The sequence below is a fragment of the Pleurodeles waltl genome, chromosome 2_2, assembly GCF_031143425.1.
Source record: "Pleurodeles waltl isolate 20211129_DDA chromosome 2_2, aPleWal1.hap1.20221129, whole genome shotgun sequence".
NCBI classification, from domain to species: domain Eukaryota; kingdom Metazoa; phylum Chordata; class Amphibia; order Caudata; family Salamandridae; genus Pleurodeles; species Pleurodeles waltl.
In genome coordinates, this window is record NC_090439.1 from 876479005 (window position 1) to 876505230 (window position 26226).

The 26226-nt window shown below is 47.8% G+C and overlaps 1 protein-coding gene across 2 annotated transcripts in view; it reads right to left on the bottom strand.

Annotated features, from left to right (window-relative positions):
- The window catches only part of RGS22 (regulator of G protein signaling 22), a 742354-nt gene that overhangs the window by 598427 nt on the left and 117701 nt on the right, over nt 1–26226 (bottom strand). The window lies entirely within an intron of this gene.

Sequence of the window (26226 nt, forward strand, 5' to 3'; positions counted from 1 at the left end):
ATTACTGTTGGAAATGGCCCTTTTCGCAGGGCTATCCCCAAACTTTTTGCCTTCTTCCTCCTGTTTTTTGGACTCCGTTTTTGCTGGTTTGTTGTCTCTGCACACTTTACCACTGCTAATCAGTGCTAAAGTGCAAGTGCTCCCCATATAAATTTGACTGTGGATTGGTTTATCCATAATTGGCATATTTGGTTTACTAATAAGTCCCTAGTAACGTGCCCTAGAAGTGGCCAGGGCCTGTGAATCAAATGCTACTAGTGGGCCTGCAGCACTGGTTGTGCCACCCACATTAGTAGCCCTGTAAACATGACTCAGACCTGCCATTGCAGTGTCTGTGTGTGCAGTTGTAAACTGCCAATTCGACTTGGCAAGTGTACCCACTTGCCAGGCCTCAACCTTCCCTTTTACTATGTGGAAGGCACCCCTAAGTTAGGCCCTAGGTAACCCCAAGGGGAGGGTGCAGTGTATGTTTAAGGTAGGACATATACTAGTGTGTTTTATATGCCCTAACAGTGAAATACTGCCAAATGCGGTTGTCACTGTGCAAGGCCTATCTCTCTCATAGGTTAACACGGGGGCTGCCTTTAAATATCCTTAAAGCGCAGATTCCCTTTGAGAGTAGATAAAAATATGAAGTTTAGGGTCTTTGAACTCACAATTTAAAAATACATCTTTTAGTGAAGTTGGTTTTTAAATTGTCTGTTTGAAATTACCACTTTTACAAAGTAGGCATTTTCTTGCTTATACCATTCTGTGACTGTTTGTGGTTTGCCTGTCTGGGTCAGTTTAACAGTTGGGCTGTTTTGCACCTCTCTAGACAGTGACACGAAAGGGGGTGGGGGTGTAGCCTGCATATCCTGATGAGCCATCTGAGCTAGAGAGGAGGGAGGAGTGGTCATTCACACCCGAAAGGACTGTGCCTTCCCTCACACAATGCAGTCTCCGACCCCCTGGTGTGCGTCTGGGGCCTGGCCTGCACAAGGAAGGATCTTGCAAACACTTGAGACTTTGCTTTGAAGTTTGCCAACTTCAAAGGCAGAACTGGGTATAAGAAGAAGACCCAAAATCCCAGACTTTTAGAATCTTTCTGGAATCAAGAGGAACCTCTGCAAGGAGAAGAGCTGAAGGAGGAGTACTGTCCCTTTGCTGTGCTGCTTTGCTGGACTGGCCTACAGTTGCTGCTTCTGCCTGAAAAGAGTGAAAAGGGTGACTTTGCTGTGTGTCCTGCTTGAGAAAATTCTCCAAGGGCTTGGAGTAGAGCTTGCCTCCTGTTGGAATTGTCCCAGGGACACCAAAGACTTCAGTTTCCTCGACCTGCAGCACTGGGAGCTGTGTGTTTTGTGCTGTTCTAGAGGAGAAACCACTGATGCCGCCAACGACGCCACTGGCCTACACCGTGACCTGCCGACGCCAGACAGAGTCGCATTGCCCCGCTTCGCACGCGACCCTGGTTTCCCCGACGCAGTCATCGGACGACTTCACCGAGCCGATGTTCGCACCATGACCTGTGGACCCTGCACTCCAGCATCGCCTGCTCTCACCACAGCCTGGGCATCTCCGCTGCCGCCGCTCTTGCTGACACCGGCGCCGCTGCCTGCACCGTGGTCTGTGGACACCGCTCGTGAGGTACACGAAGCACCGACCCGTCCCGCACCGCAGTCCCGGTCTACCGACGCCAGCACCATCGACTCCTGTGTTGTCACCAGGCATCCTGCCTGCACCGTGGCCTGTGGACACCCCTCGTGAGGGTCACGAAGCACCGTCCCGCCCCGCACCGCTGGCTTGGCCCTACCGACAACAGTGTTTCAGCAACGCCGATGACGCTGCCTGCACCGTGACCCGTGGACACCGCACGTCGCACCGCCCCGCTTCACACCGCAGCCCTGGTCTCACCAACGCCGATGGACGCCGTCACCGAGCCGCTGCCTGCACCGTGACCTGTGGGCACTGCACATCGCACCATCCCACTTCGCACTGCAGCCCCGACGCCATCGCACCTGACTTCATCAGCCTGGAGTTCGATCTGCAACACGTGTGACCTCAAGGGCCCGACGACTCCTGCACCAACTCCGGAACTGACACTGCGACATCAGCGACACTGCTCTCCAGAGCTCACCGCGAGGATTACGACACCCTGCAAACCCAAGGTACTGTTGGCGGCTCTTCCCAACACCGTAGCTGGCCCTGCAACGCTGCGGCCGGCCTGAACTGTTGGTTTTGGCTGACCACAACGCCATGATAGCCCCAGGTGGAGCTATCGACTTCAAGGAACTGACTTTTTGAGTAAATCTTGCAGAATTCATATTTTTATTTATGTATATTGGTTTTTTATCGTATTTGGTCTTGTTTTATATAGATAGATATTGGCTATTTTTCTAAAACTGGTGTGGTGTCCTTTTATAGTGTTTTTATTTATTACTGTGTGTTATGTGCAAATGCTTTACACATTGCTTCTGAGATAAGCTTGACTGCTCGTGCCAAGCTACTGAGGGGGTGAGCAGGGGTTATCTGAGTGGGTATCTCCCTTATCGTGACTAGAGTGAGGGTCCCTACTTGGACAGGGTGCAACCGACTGCCAACTAGAGACCCCATTTCTAACAATTACTGTGTTTGGGGTGTCACACCCAATTAATTAAAAAAAAATTCTGAAGAATAGTTGAGTACAGTTGTTTTCATTGGAGTATGGTGAAATGTCTGTCAGATTTCATGTGGCATTTATACACACACACACACACACACACACACACACACTAACAAAAATACAAACACTCAGTCTCTCATCTGTGTTTTGAAAGCTCGAAAAAATGTTAATTATTGTACAAGATATTACGGGCCTGATTACGACCTTGGCGAATGGGATACTCCGTCACAAACGTGACGGATATACTGCCCGCCATTTTACAAGTTCCATAGGATATAATGGAACTTGTAATGTGACGGATGGGATAGCCGTCACATACGTGACAGAGTATCACGTCCGCCATAATATGCCAGCGTGTTTGTTGGGAAATCTGAAGCTGAAACCCCCCCAAATGTTACTGACCTAGCTTCGTCCCTGGGCTTGAATCATATTCAAACATCTTTACAGCCATAAGAATGGGAGCTAAACTAAAACATTATGTGGTATCTCCATAACACTGTGGCCATCTGGCACAAACCATTAAGGAACTTATTCTGCAACCAAACCCCTGATCCATTTTTATTTTGTCCTCCTCTGGGGCGTCGACCAATCCTCTGTCCATGTCTCTGGGGAATCTTCAGTGGCGTTGGGTTCCTCTGCACCAGCTCCCAGTTCTCCTGCCGCGTGGCATCCTCCTGCTTGGCTCCTTCTGGTTCTTGCTGGCGGCTTCCTGCTCCTTCCAGATGTGCATTTGAGGATACTACTGCATGCTGATGTCCTCATCCGTTCTCGCTTTTGACGAGATTGCCCTGCCCCTTGGGATCTGAAAGGCAAAGTCCTTTCACAGTTTTGATGGTGCTATGGCCCGGTCCAGCCCCTTTACTGATCTGATGTCCTCCCTTTATTTCCCTTCCAGGCTTCAACAGCGTTTCAGGAGCAGTGAGGAGTGGTCCACAGTGTTTTTACCAGGCAAGTGCGGGCTCGGGATGGGGTTTTCCCACATCTCCCCTCCTTTACTTTCTTCCCTGGAGGAAATGTGCCCTGAAGATAACTTGACATGAATTCTGCGTTAGTTTGGCCAGTGTCTTTTCGATGATATGTCTTGAACCAGAAGGGCTGTAAGGAACCATTGCAGTATGCAATCATTGGCACCTTTGCTGCGGGTCATCCATTCCAGGGGTGCGTGGTCAGTGTAAAGGAGAAACTTCAAGCCCTCCAGATAATACTGGCGAGAAGCTATGACCCACTTCATGGCCAGGGCTTCTTTCTCAACAACAGCAAGAGTTTTCTGCTAATATAGATAATGGGAATTTGATTTCCTGTTTCGTCTTTTTTGCAACAGGACTGCTCCTAGTGCCACGCTGGAAGCAGCTGTTTGTAGGATAAACCGTTGAGAAAAATCAGGACAACGAAGAACTGGTTCAGATGTGTTCTGTAATACTTGGAAAGCCTCTAACACCTTTGTGAGGGTTGTTTAGGACCTTGGTCTGCCTACCGGGTGTTCTTCAGTGAATCAGTCAAGGAGGTTGCTAGTTGGAAGAATCTGGGGATGAACCTCAGGTACAGCCTATCAGACCCAGGAAGGCTCAGGAATCTCTTTTGGTTTTCGGGAAAGGCACCTGTCGAATAGCCATAACTTTCTCAGATTGAGGTTGTATGTGGCCTTCCCTTAGTAAATACCCCAAGTACTTCACTTTTTTTGCCTGCAAGGTGGCTTTTAGCTGGGATCACCTTCAATCCTACTGCTTCCAAGGCCTGCAGGATGTTCTGTAAGTGTCTCAAGTGTGCATACCAGGTGGGGCAGTACATGACTATGTCGTCAATATAGGCAGCTGTGTAAGAGTTGTGGGTCATTAGGACAGTGTTCATCATTCTCTGGAAGGTAGCAGGAGTTCTGTGTAAACCAAAAGGTAACGCAGTAAACTGGTATAGCCCTCCTGGAGTAGAAAATGCTGTCATTTATTTGTCATAGTGGTTAAGAGGAACCTGCCAATATTCTTTGCAGAGATCAATGGTGCTTGTGTATTGGGCATCCCCTATCCTCTCTATCATCTCATCCATACGCCAAAGAGGAGATTTTGTTCACTTAGCGAAAATCAAAACAGAAATGGATTGAAACAGCGCAAATCAATACAGAAATAGATCAGCACTAGGGTGATAAGGAAGATCCATTCACCTACAGAGGGTTGTTAACCTCCCATCTGCAACATATTCCTTACCTCTACATAAATAGCAGTTCTACAGGCTTCAGGTATCCTATTTTGTCTAAGGCGTACTTTCTCTCCTGGTTCAGTTGTATTAGAGTGGTGGATTAGGCTGGCTCTCCCCAGGATGGTGGAAAATATTCCCATGACGGACCACAATTATCTCCTCAAGATCTACCACAATATCTCCATGAACTTAGGATCAATGCACTTCCACTCTGTCCCTAAGAAGGATCGGGTGAGGGCCCTCCCATTTCTTCAGCAGATTCACATGGTAGATTTGGGTCTCTTTCCTTTCCTGCTTAGTTTCCATTCTATAGGTAACCAGGGACACCTGTTCTAATATGGGGTAGAGGCCTTGGCACTGACACAATAGCTTGTGTTCAGAGGAAAGCAGCAGCAGGAGTACCAAATCCACTACAGCAAAGACCCATATTTTCGCCTTCGTATTTGACTGTTTGGGTCTGTTGGGCCTGTTCCAGTGCAGGGATCTAGGAGGGTTCCCAACAGGCAACGAGGCACAACCTGAGGGGGCTGATAGGATGCTAAGTACGTAGTGAGAGACATTGTGAGTCAGGAATCCTCCTGGCCTTGGGCGCCAAAAAGGGCTTTGACTCACTAGGATGGCCATATATGATGGTGATCCTTGGCAAGATGGGTTTTGGATCACATTTTCTATCCTGGGTGGGCTTACTATACAAAGATTCTGTGGCAAGAGTCCGGTTTAACAGGGGACTCTCCTGTAGCTTCCAGTTTTCCAGGGGCACCAGTCAAGGCTCTCCCCCGCTATATGAGGTGGCACTTCAGCAGCTGGTGTCTTATATCTGAATGGATGCAAAAATACAAGGCTTCTGATAGGACCCAGAGTGGTAGGATGTCATCTCCTTATAAGCTGATGATATCCTCCTTTATCCAGCGGACCCCTCAAATTCTGTACCACAAATCTTGCTTATCATAGAGATTTTCAGGACCTATGCAGCGCTCTGCATTAATTAGCACATGTTAGTGGCTTTGACAGTGGGAGAGGGAGACCTGACTTAGGATTTGGACTAGCCTTTTCAGTGGGCAACTCTGGGGATCCGAACTTAGGTATTTTTGTGACCTCAGATTGAGACTTGTTTCTATGGGAAAACCTAAGAAGAGTACTGGAGGCCTACTGCCGAGATGTGAAAAGGTGGAGGAAACTCCCATTATCCCTCCTGGGTTGTGCGACCCTATACGAAATGATCTACTTGCCTAAATTCTTAAATATTTTGCAAAATACTGCCTTCCTGGTTACGGACATAATCTTGTGGACGATAGACGAGATTGTGAGGGTGCTACTATGGGATGGTGGGGTTCCTAGGATTGCCTCATCGCTACAGACGGAGGAGCGCATTGCCCTCCTGAATCTCCAGTACTACTCCTGTGCCTCACAGTTGCTGGCTATCAATGACGGGTTGCTCTATTCCAATTATAAACCATCCCTGAGGGCGGATCGAACTGCTATTGCCCCAGGGGTTCTCTCGGATGAATCTAAGGAGGAAGAGGGCTACACCTCCCACTCCCCCCTACCCCCCACAGGGACGGTGGTCAGTATCTGGAAGAGAGCGACACATACATTAGGACAGTGAGGCAAACTGACACTGGAGACCCTGCTCTGAGACCCAGACCTCTTGAGTGGTTTGCGTGACGTGGAAGGACATAGGAAGCAGGATTTTTGGGGAATTTCAAAATTGGGCAACATGTGGAAGAAGGGATGTGATCTAGTTTGCGGAATGAGAAATTGAGTATGAGTTGATTTGAAGCCAGATCATAAGATACAAGCAGATGCAATACATATTGGGAAAGTGTGAGGCCCTTTGTGAGGACATAGAGGAAGAATCCTCACTGGAGTACAAGGTATTGGGTGCTCCTGACAAAATATGCGGTGTCCCAAATCTACTCGACATTGTTGAACAATAGTCTTCCATCGAGTCAACCGCTTATACAAAAATGGGAAAGAATCCTGGCGAGACTAGAGGACGATGACTGGGGACAAGTGTGCAGGCACTCGAGTGAGGTTGCAATTAGAGTGGGATTCCGTTTGATCCAATTAAAAACCCAGCAAAGGGAATACTACACAAGAACCCGTCTGTTCCGCAAGGCATGACAGAGATGTCAAATGAATAACACCCCTCTGCACACACTACAGGAATGCCCAAGGATTGGGGCCTACTGGGAGCAGGTGGGTAATAGAATATCAGAGGTCCTAGGTCACGGGGTGCAGCTCACGCCCCAGCTGATCTCATTGGACATCTGGAGTGAGCAGTCCTTCGATCAATATGCCCTGATCTTTAGCAACCTGCCCTGATGGTGGCACGTAGGGATACTCCGAAGCACTGAGGGGCGCAGACTTTGCCTACCATGCAGGAATGGGAAGAAGGCATGGACTGGTGCATGGGGGCAGAGAAACTGGTCTATCAAGTGCGAGGATGCCTATGCAAATTTGAGAAGATATGGGGCTCGTGGGCGGAGGTGAGGGATGAGAGATTGTAGGAATCAAGAGGTGAAGAACAAGAGGGGAACGGGGGCAGTTCAAGCTACAAAATGGAATGTAGGGTCAATGTGATGAAGTGAAGACCTTTGACCCACTGTGACGTGATGTGCTCCAGTCCCAATTATGGGAAGCTTTATACGATGATTGCTTACACACATGCCTTTTCACAGCTGGGGTGAAATACTATTTTATTTGTTTCTCTGAAATTGGAATAAAAAGATTACAAACAAAAACACACAAAAAATGATGGATTGGAATGATACCCTCAGCAACTGCAAGTGATTTGACTTACTGCAAGCAATCCTCCCATCATCGTTTGTGTATTTGATTTTTTTAATATATTTTATTGATTCTAGAAAAAAAATATCACTTAAACAAGTTAGGAAAATAACGTCAAAATTATTAGTTGTAAAGAAAGAAATAAACACATTTAGCAGGATTTTGGTTAGCAACCCCAACATAGAGCCATCAGCAGAGGATTGCATGCCTAATAACAACCGACAGAACAGGGAGTCATAAAACCCGTGCTCTTGTGTGTGTCTAATGTACTTTTTTAACCATATTTTGGGGGCTCTACATGTACAGAGGGTTTTTGGATTCCCCTGGAGGTAACCAAGAAAGTAGCCAAAATATAGCATTTCAAAAAATGTCTAGAAATAGGAAAAAATTGCATCAACAAAAAGTTTGCTGAACTAAGGTCACTATCTTCCACTCTTTCGGGAATAACTAGAATTGAGAACAATACACATTTTTCTGTTACCACTGTGTTTGCCTTTTTTTAAGCGGCAGTTGATTTTTTTTCTTTTATATGTGGTTTCTACCAATTTTCAGTTTATTGTGGAAACGAGTGTGAAACCCATTGGTGGACCCAGAAAGCTATAGATGGATGCAGAAAGCTATATATTTCTGAAATTTAGACACAATTTCAAATTTAGCAAGGGCTCATTTGTGTAGATCACTTGTGACTTTTCTAAAAAAAGTTCATTATTAAAATAACAAATATGAAAATAAGTAGGAAAAAAAAAAATAGGTGACAATGTTTTCATCTGTAATATTTTGCCCGGATGACCAATTTTTAAATGTAATATACCATTACATCCGACAGACCATTCCCCTTGCAGGGATATAATATGTTTATTGGTTGTTCAAAGACACACAATACCCTGAGCCAACAACTGAGCCCAGAAATTGATAGCAATTCATATGTGTTGGAACACATGATGGTAAGAATTTGTTGATTCCTGCAGATTCTGGGCTTTTCCCTTATAGAAATGTGAGAAAAAGGCACATTTGGACCCAAAGTTTTCGCTTTGTAGTGCATTCTGGGTATGAAAATGTAGTTGTATCCATGCAAGCCACACCTCCCTTGATTCCCCTAGTTCTTCAGGTTTCAAAAATGGCCACTTTGTAGGGTTCCCTTGTTGGCAGCTGAACCAGCATCTGAATGGTGAAATCATTAACCATGTAAGGTTAGAGTAAATTGGGATGTATACCCTTTCTGCCAGGCCATATGTCAAAACTACACCAAAAAGAACCCAAATGTTGTCTGTTGCTTGTCATGGGGATAAGATGCTTTTGAACTAGAAAAACATATCTAGTGTCTGTGAAGGCCACTGAGGGTAAATCCTCCAATCTTTCCCAGGGGGCATAAAGACTGTTGGGTATTAGAGGTGCATGTAGGGCGATGTGGGCCCGACCTTCAACTATGTGTATTGTAAACATCTGTAGGTTTAGTGGCCTTTCTGCCCCAACCCAATTGGGGGGGGTTAGGGGATTGGAATAAACACACCAATCTGCCTCTTAGAGGCATGGACACACTGCCACAGCCTCCTCTTTTTTACCACTTTCCCTGGTGTCTAGTGGGCTATCTGCTCTTACCTCACAGGGGTCATATTGGGGGTAAACTCCACAAAATCTGACATAGCCCCAACCAACAGGTGACACAAACTCTATTTGGCACACTTTTCTTTTAAATGGGTGGAAAGACTGCTGCTTTTTAAATGCCCCCTCCCCCATATTTTAGTAGGATAATCCCGGCTTGGACCTGTGGCTACCCTCGACCAGGGATCCACTAGGGAAAGGTACAGCTTTGATCAGTGCTGAAATACACCTTTGAGCACCAGTCGAACGGAAAGTAGTTGGTACTAATGACGCAGATTGATTTCACTTTTAATCTGTGTAACATCAGCGTGCTGTGCACACTGTACATCACAATGATTTAAAAAAATTAAAAGCAAGAGGCAGGGGATGCTTTCACTTCATGTCCCAATGCTATTTTGTAAAAAGAACATCCTTCTGGTGCCAAAAGGATTTTGTTCTTTAGTGTCTTTTATACTCAACACAGTTTAAAGTTAATGCAGTGGATGCCAATGGTTCATCCACCACATTAAAGTGGTGAAAGCTTTTTCTTGTGATTACATAACATGAGCTGATGGGTGTGATGTCAAGACAGTTCCAAATACTGACATCCAACTTGCTATTGGCAAAACAGTTACTTGTGTGTGCCTAAACTGAAGTAATTGCAACTCAAATGTAAAAGGAAAATTAGCCACACATCTATTCAGTAGAAAGGAAAAAAAGTTACAACATTATGTCACATGCAATACAAGCAACTATGTTTAGCTATAAGGAAATCTTGCCCCAGCTACCTCTGTCTCCTGCAGCCAGTCCAAAATCAGGATACAGTTTCCTGCAATGGAGAGGGAATAAATCAATACATCCTCTGCCTTGCATCACAGCATTCTCTTCAAGCACCACCTTCTAACCTTTGATGGTCAATTAGCAACCAGGCAGGCTTCACTCGAAAAAACTGTGCTTAGGGTGTACTCTCACCTAGGCACTCTCAGCTAAAGCCAGACGAAACACAGAGCATCACTCCTTTGAGCTCTATTATGACCAGGAAAAGTGTCAGGCCTGAACTCCTACCTTTGAGGCAAGACTCCTAACAGCAGGTGCATCACACAAAGCACAGCATTCTATCTACTCACAGTTGGACTTGGCCCTTTCTGCAGGGTCAACCCCAAACCTTTTGCATTCAGGCCTCCTGTTTTAGCGGTCTTTGTTTTGCTGGCCATAGGACTCTGCACAATTTACCATGCTAAACAGTGCTAACATCCTTCAACTCGCTCCCTAAATCATGTTATACTGGCTTGTACCCAACTAACATATTGAACTTACTTGTACATCTGTAGTAAAGTGCCACTGCCTGTGCCCAGGGCCTGTAAATTCAATGTTACTATCAGGCCTACAACAGTGATTGTGCCACCCACTTAAATAGCACTTAAACATTTCTCAGGCCTGACACTGATGTCTCTGTGTGTGCAGTTGTAAACTGCCACCACATGGAACTGGCAAAGTAAACTTTTTGCCAGGTCCAAACCTTAATTTTCAATACATATAGGTCACCCCCAAGGTAGGCCCCGGACAGCCCAGAGGGCAGGGTGCAATGTATTTAAAAAAATAGGGCATGAACTTTAGGTTTTCCATATTTCCATGTCATGGTAGTGAAAAACTCTTACATTCGTTTTTCATTCCTGTAAGGCCTATTTCTCCCATAGGATAACATTGAGTCACCTTATTACATTTATTAAGTATAATTCCCAAATGGGAATAGGTACTGGGTTCACGTTTCGTGTCCCTAGAACTGGGATTTAAAATTCTCACTTATGGTGAAGTCAGATTTTAAATTACAATTTTGAAAATTAAACTTTTAGAATTTCGTCATTTTCTTGCCTTAGACATTTGGTGCCTGCAGCCTGTCTCAGGGTCACATGACTGGGTGTGGGTTGATTGTTGGCTTTGTGTATTCCTTCTAGACAGCCACGCACAATGGGGAGCTTAGATGTACCTGGATGGGCCATCACTGGCAGTATATGGGAGGGAGGAGCTGGGCCCAGCCCCACTTACACTTGAATAAGCTGTGTCCTGTCTCCACACAAGGGCTACATACCCCTTTAGTTAGTCTGGCACCAGGGCCAGGAAGGCAGGGCATCTTTGTACTTCAGGGGCACAACTGGCCATAAATACTGGACCTCAGACACCAATTCTTCAGTACACTTCTGGACCTGTGGATACTCTGCCAGGAAGAAAGCCTGCTGTGCTCCTGAAAGGTCTGTTTCTTTGCTAGACTGCTGCTCCGAAAGACTGCTGCCCTGCTAACTGCTGCCCTCTTGCACCTGAGTGAGAAGGACTGGACCTACATCTCTTGAACCCAAAACCCTGAGTGACTACAAGGGCTAGTTGGTTGACCTCCTGATCTGAAGTCTCAGGGACATAACAAGCTTCCAAAAACCTTGCATCTGCACCTGGACTCTGCCATCTGTGAGTCTACCCTGACAAGTGGTGCCACCCCAGCCCTGGACCACTGGAAGTAAGCTTAAAGTGCTCGACCAGCCTCCGCGGATCCATCCGAACCGATGTATCTCCTTTGCGGCATAGAACAACCCTGAGCAGAACCGACGCATCTCCGCTGCTGTGTGGACTGAACTCATTGAAAAAACCTGCATCGCATCACCGCCCATCGGAACCGCCGCTGCATGACACATCCTTCGCACAGGCCCTCGTATCCTTCACAGGTGACAGTCTCATTAATGATGCCGAGCTCTGCATCGCAGCTACTTGGAACTGGCGCATCGCCCTGACTGCGCAGGACATTATCGTCGCCGGACTTCACAAAGCAAGTCCCATTAACAGGATCCTCAAAAACGATGCAGGCCCTTGCATCGCAGCCGGGCTGCATCACTTCCGCAGCACAACACATCTTTGTCCCAGATTCTCGCACCTCAGGACTTAAGGTACTTAGTTAAGTAGGCCTAACTGGGTCCCTGTGACCAACCTGTGCTCCACTGCAGTTGGCCTAAACTAGGGACTTTGTCCCGGTCTGGAACAGCCAGATATCCTTAGTTGGCACTTTGTGCTTTTTGCTGCTATTGTCACTAAAACCTTTAAATTAGAATATCTACAGTTCTATTGATTGGATTTTTGTCATTTTGGTCTTGTTTTATTTATTACAAAAACACAGTTTTTCTAACTTGGTGTGGGATTCTTTTTGTGTGGTGTTTTCACTTTATTAGTGTTTGAAATGCTCCACAAATACTTTACACGTTGCCTCTAAGTTAAGCCTGACTGCTCTGTGTCAAGCTACCAGAGGGCTGAGGACAGGCTAATTTGGTGTTGGCTTGTGCCTCACCCTGACAAGGCTTGTGATTGCTGCTTGACTATGACTTACACCCCAGTCGACCAATAACCAATGTCTCACAATGGTAATCAGTGGTAAGGATGTGGACTTGTGTTTATGCAGTGCTATACAGTGATTCTGTGTACACTACCAGCCCATATCTGAGACCAATTCAAGTTTGAATTCTCCCTGACTGGCCTTTTTTGCTTTTTCTAAATTCTCTCTATGATTGTTGTGCCTGATTCCACCTCTGCAAGTATATAGTTTGAGCTGACTAACATGGAGTCCCACAATGTGGCCCAGCTCAAGGAGTTCTGTAAGGAGAGGGGACTTCCAGCTAAGAGCACCAAGAAGGTGGAGCTCCAAAAGGCACTGAGGGCCAGGGTGAAAGCTCACCAGTCAATGTTTGAAGCCACAGGAGAGGATGATGAAATGGAAGGACCTTGAGAAAACCTTCCTATGGACCCACCTGCAGTTGAAGGGAGTGACCTGAACCCTGAAGTGGAGCCCCCTTGCAGGCCAAGAAGCAGTGTGTTTTACTGCAGCCTGTTACCAGAGGGGCTGGTGGAAAGGAGGGAGGAGACACAGGCGGCTCTTATAAAGGGGGGAGGGTGTTCAAGGGAATCACAGACAGGTCCCAAAGTAAGGGTGAAGGAAAGGGTGCTCATGCCCCTTCTGAGAAACAGGGAGGAGGTCCTGGTGAGCAGTGGTCCAGGTGCCCCATTTCCAACCCCATTGCTTTGACTGTTCTCAACTAGGAAGAGGCAGGGGGACTCTGTTCTAAGAAACCACCCACTAGTGGAACCTCTACAGGGATGGCCAATGTGCCTTTAACTGTAAGTAGTCGCCAGGGACAAGTCATAGACAATGCCATGATCTCTGTTAGATGGGAGATAGGCTCAGAGGGTGAGCGGGTGATCCCTAAGGGTGGGAGTCTTCAATTCACCCAGCTGAAAGTGAATGGGATCCCTGTCACTGCTTCAAGGAACAGCGGAGCTAGCTAAATGATAGTAGTGGAAAGGCTAGTTTTTCCAGAGCAGTACACCAGCCAGATGTGAATCAGGCACATGGGCAGCACTGTTTCCACCCTATGGCCTTGGTATCCCTGGAGTGGGGTGGGGAGGTGAGTTAGAGGAGGGTCATAGTTAGTCCTCAGAGGCTCACAGATTGCGTTCTGGGAAAGAGTAGGCCCTGGTATCAGTAGAACTAAGAGGGACAGCCGCCCAGGGTGCCCTGACAGTTCAGTTTTCTGTTGGTACCACTTCAAAGGGGAGGTTATGGGAGCCCAGATGAAGGGGCAGTGTGTGGGAGGACTTACCCATGTCCCCTCTTCAGACTCAGGTACAAACCCTGGGCTGGGCTGACTGGCCAAGTGGTAGGATACCACTCCTGAACTGGTGGGAGGCAGAGTGGAAGTAGGGTGCAAAGCACCCAGGTTTACTGTCTTCCACTCTGAAAAAATCTCAGAGAACCCTAGATGGCCTGGCTTTTGACAGTCACAGCTGACAGTGGCCTCTGTTTGTTGATGCCCTATGTAGAGAAATGTTGTTGGTTTGGGGGCAGAAGTCTGATCCACGTGGTGGAATGGGCCACATTACTTTGTTGGCCTGGGTGGTACTGTTTGCCTATTGGTATGCAACTGTGAATAAATTAAGGGTAAGTACTTCACAGATTGGGTTGGCAAGTGAAAAGGGCTCCCCATGGGTCAGTCACATGGCTCAGGAAAGTGTAGACATATGGATCCAACTGAGTTCAGAGAGGCGTATATCACAGCACCTTTCTCCATGTACTACCGCCTAATCAGTGAAGCGCATCAATGTATTAATTAGTGTACTCTGGCTTTTGGCTGGAGGGGGGTCGTGTTGGACTTGGCCCTTTCTGCAGGAGCATCCCAAAATGTTTTGCTTTCAGACTTCCTGTTTTTGTTGTCTTCGTTTTTGCTGGCCTTAGTACTCTGTGCACTTTACCATTGCTAACCAGTGCTAATGTGCCTGTGTTCTCTCCCGAAATCATGTTAGACTGGCTCGTACTCAATCGGCATATTTAATTTACTTGTAAGTACTTAGTAAAGGGACACAGCCTCTTCCTAGGGCCTGTAGAGTTAATGCTACTAGTGCCCTGCAGCACTGATTGTGCCACCCACTTAAGAAGCACTTTATATATATCTCAGGTCTGCCACTGCAGCCTTTGTGTGTGCAATGTTAAACTGCAAAGTAAACCTTTTACCAGACCCAACTCTTCCTTTTCAATCATTCAATCAATCAATCAATCAATCAATGTAATTTGTTCAGCACTCAGATGCTTCAGATGAGGCATCCTGGAGCTTAAAGCAGAGACTGAGAACAAAACCAGACAATCAAATCTAATTATGATCAAAAAGCTTAGTTTTTAGTTCTTTCCTGAAACAGTGCTCAGACTTGGCCATGCAGAGTTTGACTGGAAGGGTGCTACAAAATGTTGCAATCAGTAACGAAAAAGATCCTCCAACCTGTCTGACTTTTGCGATCCTGGGAATGCGCATAAGTTGGAGGTGTTTCAATCTTAACGATCTCTCCTGTTGGTAGCGATGGAGTCTATTTTTCAGGTATTGAGGGCCCTTGCCTGCCAGGGCTCTGAATGCCAAGTTTAGAGCCTCGAGTGTGATCCTTTTTGCCACAGGAAGCCAATGTAGATGCCTCAGATGCAGCGAGATATGGTGGTGGAAAAGCACCCATTGGATCAGCCTAGCTGCCACATTCTGTATGATCTGGAGCCTATGGATCAGAAAAGCTGGTTGACCCAAAAAAAGGGCTGTTCGTATAATCAAAACATGATGAACACCAGAGCGTGGATTACTGTTTTACGCATCTCAACTGTAGGTAGGTGTACTAGCTTCCTGACAGATCTGAGCTTCAAGAAGCAGATAGAAGAGATCTGCCTGAGAAATCAGAATCAAACAGGATCCCCAGATTTTTGCCCGATGAGGCTGGTGTAGGTGGTGGATTCAATTTGTCTGCCCACCAGAGGCTAGCGGGGGAGAAGGTGTTTGAGGAGTGGTCTTCTGGCTGAAGAAAATAAACTCTGTTTTGTCTGCATTCAGTTTTAAGAAATTTGAATCCATCCATTTGACAATCCCTTTTGGCAGAATTTAAATTTAAGGAAGGCCGCTTCTGAGAGTTTTCGGATTGTAAACAGCAATTGCATGTTGTCCACGTACAAAACTATCTTCACTCCCCAAGATTCAACAAGGAAGGCCAAGTGAGCTAGAAGTAGACTGAAGAGCAGCAGACTGGGTGCAGAGCCCTGAGGCACTCCACAGATCAAGGGTTTGGAAGAAGAGGAGACAGGTTGGAGAAAACCCGCTGGGAGCACTCTCCCAGGAAAGATCGAATCCAGGACAGAACTGTGACCTGAAAGCCAAGTAGGCTTAACCTATTCAACAAGGTGGAATATGCCACCATGTCAAACGCTGCCAACAGGTCTAACAAAATCACCATGGCAGAGGAGCTACTATCCACAGTTTCTGTAACTGCCTCAGACACTTCCAGTAAGGCGGTCTCTCTGTGCTGTATCCAGCACTGAAGCCAGTGTGAGTGTCATGTAGCAGACCGTTTGCCTCAATGAAGGATGAAAGTTGATGATTTACCAACTTCACCAAGATCTTTCCAGGAGCAGGCAGTAGTGAAATGGGCCTGAAATTGCAGAGAACACTCAGGTCAGCACTGGCTTTTTTTTTCAAAAGTAGCAGCAGGAATGTTTGTCTCCAGATGGCAGGGACGATGTTAGATTTCAAGGAGGAGTTCCAGATCACATAAAGATAAGGATTTATCGAGTGAGCGGCCAGTCTAAGAATTTGTGGGGGGTGCAAGGGTCCTCCAGGGTACCAGATTCCCATTTTAGAAGTTCCTAAAGAGAGCTGTCTTCCGGTATCATGCAGAACTAAAAAAATACAGGTGGATGACTGGCTGGCAGCACCAAAGGGTCTGCCGAAGGGTCAATAGTGCAAGCAGTGCCCAGGAAGGTGGAACAGAATTTTTGAATCTTAACATCAAATAAGTCAGATAGTCTCTTTCACGAGCTACTCGTCGTTTATGTCTTTGGCCCCCTGGAAATGCAGAAGGGCCTTGATTCTTGTAGGTTCTGCCTTGACCAAGTTAAGGGCAGCCCTTTCTGGTAGCCACGGTGCTGCCGATGAAGGAACGCCAAAAAGCAGTCCGTGCCCTCCAGAAGGAGTCCCAGAGGAAAAAACCCCAAAGGGAAAAACTTCTAAAGCAGGAACTCCCTGGAACAAAAAGAAGCAAAAAGGTGAGTCTTCCAAAAGGAAAAAACAATTCTGGAAGAAGCTGGTACAGGCGCGGTAAATAACTGGAGAAAAATAGCCAGGAGTGAAGATCACCACCAAAGGAAGGTCATAGGACTTTCTCCAACTGTGCTCAAGAATTTTGCAGCAACTCTTCTCTGCTTTTTAGTGCAGGAGAGAACCAAGGTGCAGACAACTTGGCTTTTTTTGTCGTGTGCGATTTCAGGGATGTAACATGATTCAATGCTAAGGAGATCCATTTATGAAATAGGATCGCGTCGCTGTGTAGATTGCCTGTGAATGTAGGGAGAGTGGACTGAAAAGATGGCACAAAGGACTCCATTGTGACATAACACCAGTTTCTATTAATTTCAGGTGTGGACTTGGTATCTAGCTGGTTGCATGGACCATAGAAAGAAAACAGAATAAGGAATTGATCTATTCACACCAAGTGGGTAGGGGTGCTGGCCTGGAGACAGATGATGTTAAAATAGAGTAAGTCCAATGAGTGCCCTGCTTGTGGGCAGGGGTGTGATGTTTTGAGTCAGGTTGAGGCCTGCCAGGGGTTGGATCAGCTGGGAGGCTTGGGGGCAGTTTGGGGTATCTACATGTATGTTAAAATCTCCAAACACTGTGAAGTTGCTGTACTGTAAAAATAGTTGAGCAATGGCGTCACATAGCTGTGGGAGGCAGCTGTTGGTGCAGTCAGGGGGTTTATAAATTGGCAGGCCAAAGAAAGAGAATGTAATGATTAGTTTGATGCAGAAGACGAGACCCTTAATGTTACAGATTTGGCCTGTTTTAGAGGATAAGGCCTCCAAGGAATCCCTAAAAATTATGGCAATGCCACCTCCTATCTTCTGTCCACCTGGGTTAGCACATACAATCCAGTAGCCCAGGGGATGGCAAAGTCCAGAGTGGATCCATCCTTAGTGAGAAACATGAACTCCCAAGTATTGTCAGATAGTAGGCGCATCACATCAGAGGAATACTTGGGAAGTGACCTGCAATTAATAAGGCAATCTCTGTAGTCCACCATTCTGTTGGGTACCACAGGGGGGCAAAAGTACACTGTCTCCCTGTCTTTCTGGGGTGTCCCATATTACCTTTGGGGTGAAACTGCAGGACTCACACTCTAAATCCTGGGTATTCTCAGCACAGAGGTCATAAGGCAAGTTAAGAGTGCATGGGCCCTGGTTCAAGGATAAGAGTACATCTCTAGTGAGGTGGCTGACCTAGTGGGGGGTCTCATGGGGCATGGCTGGTACTAGGCATGATCTGGGCATGGACAGGCTTTCCTTTGGCACACCAGCGGCATGTCCACGGCATGGGTCCCATTATGTAGGTGATTGGGAGCACGTCTAACACACAATAGACCGCTCACTAATCAAAGATGGTGCTCAGAAATGGCCCCGGGAGATGGAATAGAAATGGCTATCCGCTTCAAATTAGTGCACTTTTAATAATGACCCCACATCCTATTAATTAATGTCCCCAGTAAGTGCACAGTGCCAAAAGTGCAAAGAGCAGAAAGGTTGCAATGACAGTTCAGCTTAGCCTGTCAAAAATGTGCAACTGATGCCCCCAATAAAGTGCAGAGTGCAGATTCATATTTTACTGTTCTACTTTCCCAATGATTTCCAAAGAGTCTTTCAAGCATCAAGCGTAAAGTTAGCACAAAATAAACACACAGCAAGTTTAAAAGGATCAGCAAATTCAACAAAGAGTTCAAAACAATTTAAAAAGTGCCAGCTGTTCTCAGGAGCCCGCTTCACGTTGACGGCTTAGTTTTCCTTATGTAGGTGATTGAGAGCAGGTCTAACAGACACTAGACTGCTCACCAATTAAGGATGGCGCCCAGAAACGGTCCCGGGAGACTTAGTGAAAATTGCACTCTGCTCTAAATTAGTGTGATTTAAGAAAGCCCCTCAAAACTATTGACTAATGCCGCCAGTAAGTGTATGGTGCTAAAAGTGCAAACAGCATAAAGGTTCCACCGACAGTTCACCTTAGCCTGTCAAAAATACACAACTGATGTCCCCAATAAAGTGCACAGTGCAGATTCAATTTAACTGTTCAGCTTTCCCAATGATTACCCCAGAGTCTTTAAAGCATTAAGGCCCTCATTATGACACTGTCGGTAAGTGCTCCTTACCGCCATGCTGACTGTCGTCAACATACCGGGACCACAGCGGTATACCGCTGCGTGTATTATGACCCACACATAGAAATCCGCCACTAAACAGACACACACACAAGTCCGCCAGCCCAAATGGGAGTGATAAAATGGCGGTAGCAAAACCCACACCGTTACGCCAACAGAAATACACCCACAGCATCATGACCCATGAATCACTGCGGCAGACATTCAACCGCGGTAAACCATTGGAGGTACATACCGCCACGCTCAAAATACACACAATCTAACAAAACACCACCACATTGGACAATTCAAACTACACACACACCACACTCACCCACAACACTATAAAACACACACCCACACTACCCACAATCCTTTACGACTAAAAAAAATTGACAACTGAGAGAGAGACATGCCAGGAGCACCCACTGAATCAGAGCCACAGAACACCATCACCCATACACCATCCACGCAACTCACAGCACACACCCCAACACTACACCCATGACACCACAAAGACACCCCAGATTCTCAGAGGAGGAGCTAAGGGTCATGGTGGAGGAAATCATCTGTGTAGAACCACAGCTATTCGGATCACAGGTGCAGCAGACGTCCATTGCTAGGAAGATGGAGCTATGGCGGAGAGTCGTGGACAGGGTCAATGCCATGGGACGGCACCTAAGAACAAGGGATGACATCAGGAAGAGGTGAAACGACCTACAGGGAAGGTGCCTTCCGTGGTTGCAAGACACCAGATAGCTGTACAGAGGACTGGCGGTGCACCCCCACCTTCTCCCCCACAACAACATGGGAGAGGCAAGTCTAGGCAATCATGCATCCATGAGGGCCTGGCAAGAGTAGCAGGAGGCCTGGACTCTGGTAAGTCAAATCTTTACTACTCCCGCCCACCTGCATGCCATCTCAAACTCCTACCCCTACCCTCACCCCCAACACTCCACCACTCACATATACCCCACCATCACAACCTACCCATCCCCACACCAATCCCTGCAAGCAACACCAATGCATGGACCCCCATCACCATAGAATGCACACTAGTGACAATCACTTAGCCAACCAAATCACAACTGACACAAGCCAAAGCTGCCTTGGTAATAACAACCACTGATGGAAACATACCCATACACAAGATGTCACACGCAAAAACATTATCACTGCATTTACATCCCCACAGGACCCCCCACACAACGTCACCAGAGAGGAGGTGCCAGCATCATCCAGGGCCAGATGTAGCAAAGTTTTGCGAGTCGCTAATGGCACGATTCACAATTTGCGACCTCGCAAAATCCGAAATGGGATGCAAAAATCCCATTTCCGAAGTGCAAATAGCAATGCAAGCCATTACCGACTCGCAAAATGTGCGACCTGATTTTGCGACCCGCAAAGAGGAAGTAGCAAATTACGAGTCGCAAACCATATGAAAAAGCCAGTCGCAAATTGCGACTAGTCGCAAAAAGCCCATTTTGCACATCCAGATTACCACTGATTCAGGGCAGGTGGTAACCAGAACCAACGTATAAAAGGAGACCCAGAAGGCATCTGGGTTACTCAAAATGGCTGAACTGTATGTGATAGCATGGAGGAGGAGAGTCCACGCTGCCCAGCAGAGGAGGAGGAGGACGCAGAAGCAGGAGAGGATATACCGAACCAGGCAGACACTATTCCAACAAACTGAGGAGCAGATTTATGACAAATATAGACTGAGCAGTGCAGCAATATTAGAATTAATTGAACTACTCAATTCGCAGCTTCAACGACAGACAATGCGAAGCAGCGCCATCCCTACACATGTGCAAGTGCTATGCTCACTGCACCTCTTGGCTTCCGGTAGCTATCAGGGAGTGATTGCTGTGGCAGGTGGGGTATCCCAAAGTGCACTCTCACGATTCTTCAGATGTTTCCTAGATGCCATACTCGCACACATGTCCAGATACATATACCTACCCAGGAATGAGGCAGAAATTAACAGCACCAAGTTGGACTTCTACAGAATTGCCAGCTTCCCCCATGTAATAGGGTGTGTGGACGGGACACATATACAAATTTGCCCTCCTGCAAATCTGGAATATGTGTTCCGCAATAGGAAATGTACCCACTCACTAAACATCCAGGTGGTATGCGACGCCCATAATGTAATTACTGACATTGTAGCCAAATTTCCAGGGAGTACACATGACTCATACATATTTAGGCACAGTGGGATACACCAACGCCTAGAACGTGGGGAGTTTGGAGACAGATATCTATTAGGTATTGCTGAATACACCCTGAAGCCTTACATACAGGTCACTGTGGAAACTATCCATGCTCTGCTAACATTGCTTATTTTTGTCAAACAGGTGACAGTGCATATGCTCTAAGACCATGGATACTTACCCCGTACCTAACACCTGGCAATGAGAACAAGAGGCGATATAACAGTGCCCATCGGCGGACCAGAACGGTCATCGAGAGGACCTTTGGATTGTTAAAGGCAATATTCAGATGCCTCCACAAAAGTGGAGGTGCGCTCCAGTATGCCCCAGAAACAGCATTCAAGATCGTTGCCGCATGTGCAATCCTACACAACATTGCCACCAGACGTGGGCTACATCTCACCCCTGAAGACACAGATTCGGAGGATGAGGAGCAAGAGCTACCACACCGACAGCCTGGGGATAGAAACATTGCAAATCAAGGCAGACAGAGACGGAACCACATTGCAACCCAATACTTTGGCAGGTACGTGGCAATTGTCACCACACTCAATGATGTCAGACAAACAGAGCCCAGTTGTGTAGTGGAACAAACAAAACCTTTTTATTTGTAAACTAAATGGTGAAAGAAAAGTGCTGTCTGTTAAAGTCTCTACTTGTCCTAATGTTATGAGGACACATTAACATCATGTGCCTCATGATTCATGCTGTCTGATGGCTCACACCCTCCTCCTTGTGCGCCCAGCATGGCTCATCCTAGGTGGGACACAAAATGCGCCCTCTCTAGAAGCGAACTCGCAAAATGCGGTGAGACACATTTGCGAGTCGCAAATTGGTGTTGCACTTTTTTCTTGGATTCCATTTTGCGAGTCGGAAATTGCGATTTGCATTGAATTGCAATTTCCGACTCGCAAATTTTTTGCTACCTACATCTGGCCCCCAGTCCCCCCACAGAAGAGGCCCACAGTGATGACAGCAGCTCTGCACGCCTGGATCAGGATGACCAACCTGGCCCATCAGGGACCTCTGGACAGTCGGTGACCCAGCCACAGTCCCAAACCAGCACAGAGCCTTCCCCCTCAGAAAACACCACCACAGCACCCACCCAGCGGGCCCATACCTTTGTCCCCAGGACACATCAATCAGTAGTGTCCACCACTACAGGGACCCCAGGCAACCCCACAAACACAGGACGATCATGGACCAATAGACTGGACTCTTTCCTGGACATTCCTCCATCATCAACCCAGCCCATTGCAATACCCCCTACAGTTATTATCACAGAAATAAACACCCTTGGAACTAATACAAGTATGGAGTCTGTCAATTGATTGAAAAATGTATTAGTTTAACAAGCTGTAAACATTGCAATTCAAATGTACAGTTATATATACACATAGGTATGACCTGTAGTGGGCAGCGGTAAACACACCAGGAGCCAGAGTGGGGCACAGATATCTGAAAATAGAGATGCCAAAGGGTACAGTAAGTGGCCATAGATTTTGGAAAATTAGTCTGCCATGTACAATGTCCAACACAAAACTGCAATGGAAGGTGAAGTTACAGTGTCTTACCTGTGTGTCACTGGAAGCACTGTTGAATTATAGTAGTTCTGTTGTCCACATCCTCTTCCTCTGCCTCCTCTTCGTCGCTGTCCACAGGCTCCACCACTGCCACACGACCATCTCCAGCCTCATCCTCCTGCAGAAAAGGCACCTAGTGTCTCAAGGCCAGGTTGTGCAACATGCAACGATGATCTGGCACACCTTCTTGGGTGAGTAGCACAGGGATCAACCTGTTAGATGGAGCCACCCTGAGTCTGGCCTTCGGGAGGCCAAAGGTGCGCTCAATGATCCTCCTTGTTCGCCAATGTGCCTCATTGTAACGTTCCTCTCCCCTTGTCCTGGCATTCCTCACTGGGGTCAGTAGCCATGGAAGGTTGGGGTAACCAGAGTCACCTGTAAATATTGAGGGATACCTATTAGCCAGACACTCACCCTTAGGGCCAACCCCACACCCAGATACCAACATACACTGGGTGGGGACCATGGGCTCATCTATTAGCCACACCCTGTGCCTCTGGAGTTTAGACATCACATACGGGATGCTGCTATTCCTCAAGATAAAGGCATCATGCACAGAGCCAGGATACTTTGCATTGACATGGGAGATGTACTGGTCCATCAGGCACACTTTCTGCACATTCAGAGAGTGAATGCTCTTTTGATTTCTGAACACCTGTTCATTTCTCCGGGGTGGGACAAAGGCAATATGTGTACCATCAATAGAACCAATGATGTTGGGGATATGTCCCATTGCATAGAAGTCAGCCTTCACTGTGGCCAAATCCTCCACCTGGGGGAATACGATGTAGCTGCGCATGTGTTTCATCAGGGCAGACAACACTCTGGTCAGCACGTTTGAGAACATAGGCTGTGACATCCCTGATGTCATGGCCACTGTCGCTTGGAAGGAATCACATGCCAAGAAATGGAGCACTGACAGGACTTGCACTAGAGGGGGGATACCTGTGGGGTGGCGGATAGCTGAAATCAGGCCTGGCTCCAATTGGGCACACAGCTCTTGGACTGTGGCCCTATCAAGTCTGTAGGTTAGGATAATGTGCCTGTCCTCAATTGTCGCCAGGTCCACCAGGGTCTGTACACGGGGGTATGTCTCCATCTCCTATTCATCCTCAGCGCTTGAACTCTAGGGTGAAAAACGGTGAGCAGATGGTCATATTCAAACAAGTACTCAGATTAATATGCCTTGCATTTTTTACAGAAACTTAATGTGAACGTGTAGGTCCGTTGATGTGCGTATGTCTGCTGTAACGTAGTTTGGTGCCATGGCATGTGCCCCCTGAAATGGCGGCCGCCTGACCTATGAGGAGGGACAAGTGGAAATTAGGTAATTCCGCTGAAGTAGTGCACCGTTGCGGGTGCAACACATCATTGGTTATCATTGGGGCCTAAGGGTTCAAGGAGCCAATGGTGATGTACGCTGGCAGTGACAGTACGCACCGCCGCGGACGTAACCGCCATTTTTCTATCTGTTCACGCACTTGCTACCTGACCTTCAACAGGAGAGGACCTACACTGCAAGTGCTGCTGTGACTTGTGTCTGGAAGCAACCATGGCTGGAGTGTCTGCCCCTGCCTTCACTTCCAAGGAGTTGGAGAGACTAGTGGATGGGGTCCTACCCCAGTACCCTTTACTTTATGGTCCTCCAGACAAACAGGTGAGTACACTGTGACCACGATGCATGGGGCATGAATGTATGGAGTGCTGTGTGTGTAAGCCTCGTGTGGGGGAGGAGGCGGGGGGGCTGAGGGGTCCTGGGCAGAGTGCTGCATGTTTGGTGGGCAATGTCTGTGCGTAAGGGGATGGGAGGGATATGGTGGGCCATAAGTGTAACAGGCCGCACGGTATGACTAATACCTTCTACTGTGTATCTTTTTCTGCAGGTCAGCGCCCATCAGAAAAAAGGTATTTGGCGTGCCATCGCCAAGGAGGTCCGGACCCTGGGGGTCTTTGACAGGCGGAGCACCCACTGTCGCAAACGGTGGGAGGACCTATGCCGCTGGGCAAGGACGACGCCAGAGGCCCAGCTGGGGCTGGCCTCCCAACAAGGAAGGGGTGCCCGTCATACCCTGACCCCCCCTGATGTTCCGCATCCTGGCGGTGGCCTATCCGGAGTTGGGTGGGCGCTTGAAGGCATCACAGCAACCACAAGGGGGTGAGTACAGATTCAGAATCATTAATTTGCGCGCGTTAAGGTGTTACCTGGGTGGGGGATGTGGTTCTGTGGGTGCCCCTAGGCCAGGGCGAACATGGCAGGGTAGGTTCCATGATGGGCAAGCTCAGATGCACTCCAACCCCAATAATGCTAGTGGGCATCTACTACTGGGCAGGGTCCTGTGGGTTTCAGGTGTGCAGCTAATGGCGTTAGACATTGTACCCCATGGCCTGGTGACTAGCATTGTAACTGGTAGTGCATGACCTAGTGCATAGGGCTGTTCCCTGTGAGTTGTGTACGCCAACGGTAGTGTTGTTGCTGGCATTGACCAAGTGTATCCTCTGTCTCTCCCCCCTTTTTGTTTTGTCACCCTGTCCTTGTGTGCATTAGCATCATCTGGCGGAGGAGCAGAGGCACCGGCGATGGAGGGAGCTGCATCTCACATGGGCCTGGAGGCCGAATCCACCGATGGTGAGAGCACAAGTGGGACAGAAGGAGAGGGGAGCACCACGACGGAGACAGGAGGGGACAGTTCTGAAAGCAACACCTCCTCCGATGGAAGCTCCCTGGCGCTGGCGGACACCTCTGTGCCTAGCCCAACTACAGGTACAGCCGCCACCCCCGTACCAGTCCCGCCCTCCCACCAGCCCCTCAGCGAGTTTCCCGTGCCCGCTCACCCAGGAGGGTGGGCATCTCCTTTGCCCCAGGCACCTCAGGCCCTGCCCAGTCAGCCCTGCTGTCCTCAGTGAGGAGGCTATTGACCTCCTGAGATCCCTCACTGTTGGGCAGACAACCTTACTGAATGCCATCCAGGGTCTAGCAGGGCATTTGCAACACACAAATGCATACCTGGAGGGCATTCACTCTGGCGTGCAGCCCAACAGAGAGCATTCCAGGCTCTGGCCAACTCACTGATGGCAGCCATTGCCCTGTCTCTAGCCTCCCCTCTCCAACTTCCTCTACCAAGTCCCATTCCCCTCAACCCCAGCCTATCCCAAGCACACCTTCAGACCTGCATGCACCCAAATCAACACACAGAAGTGGCTCAGGCAAACACAAGCACCACACTTCATCCCACAGGCACTCACACAAGCACCATCCAGATGCAGAAACACCAACATCCACTGCCTCCACTGTGTCCCCCTCCTCCTCCTTGTCCACCTCCCTCCCAGTTACGTCTCCACTCACACCTGCATGCACTACATCCTCATCCACTCCCTCCACCACCAGCACACCTATCACAACACGCCCCTCACTGGCAGTCACCACCCCCACATCCATGCATAGGTCCCCGTTGTTCTCTCCCACTGTGTCTGTGCCCCCTCCTCCCAA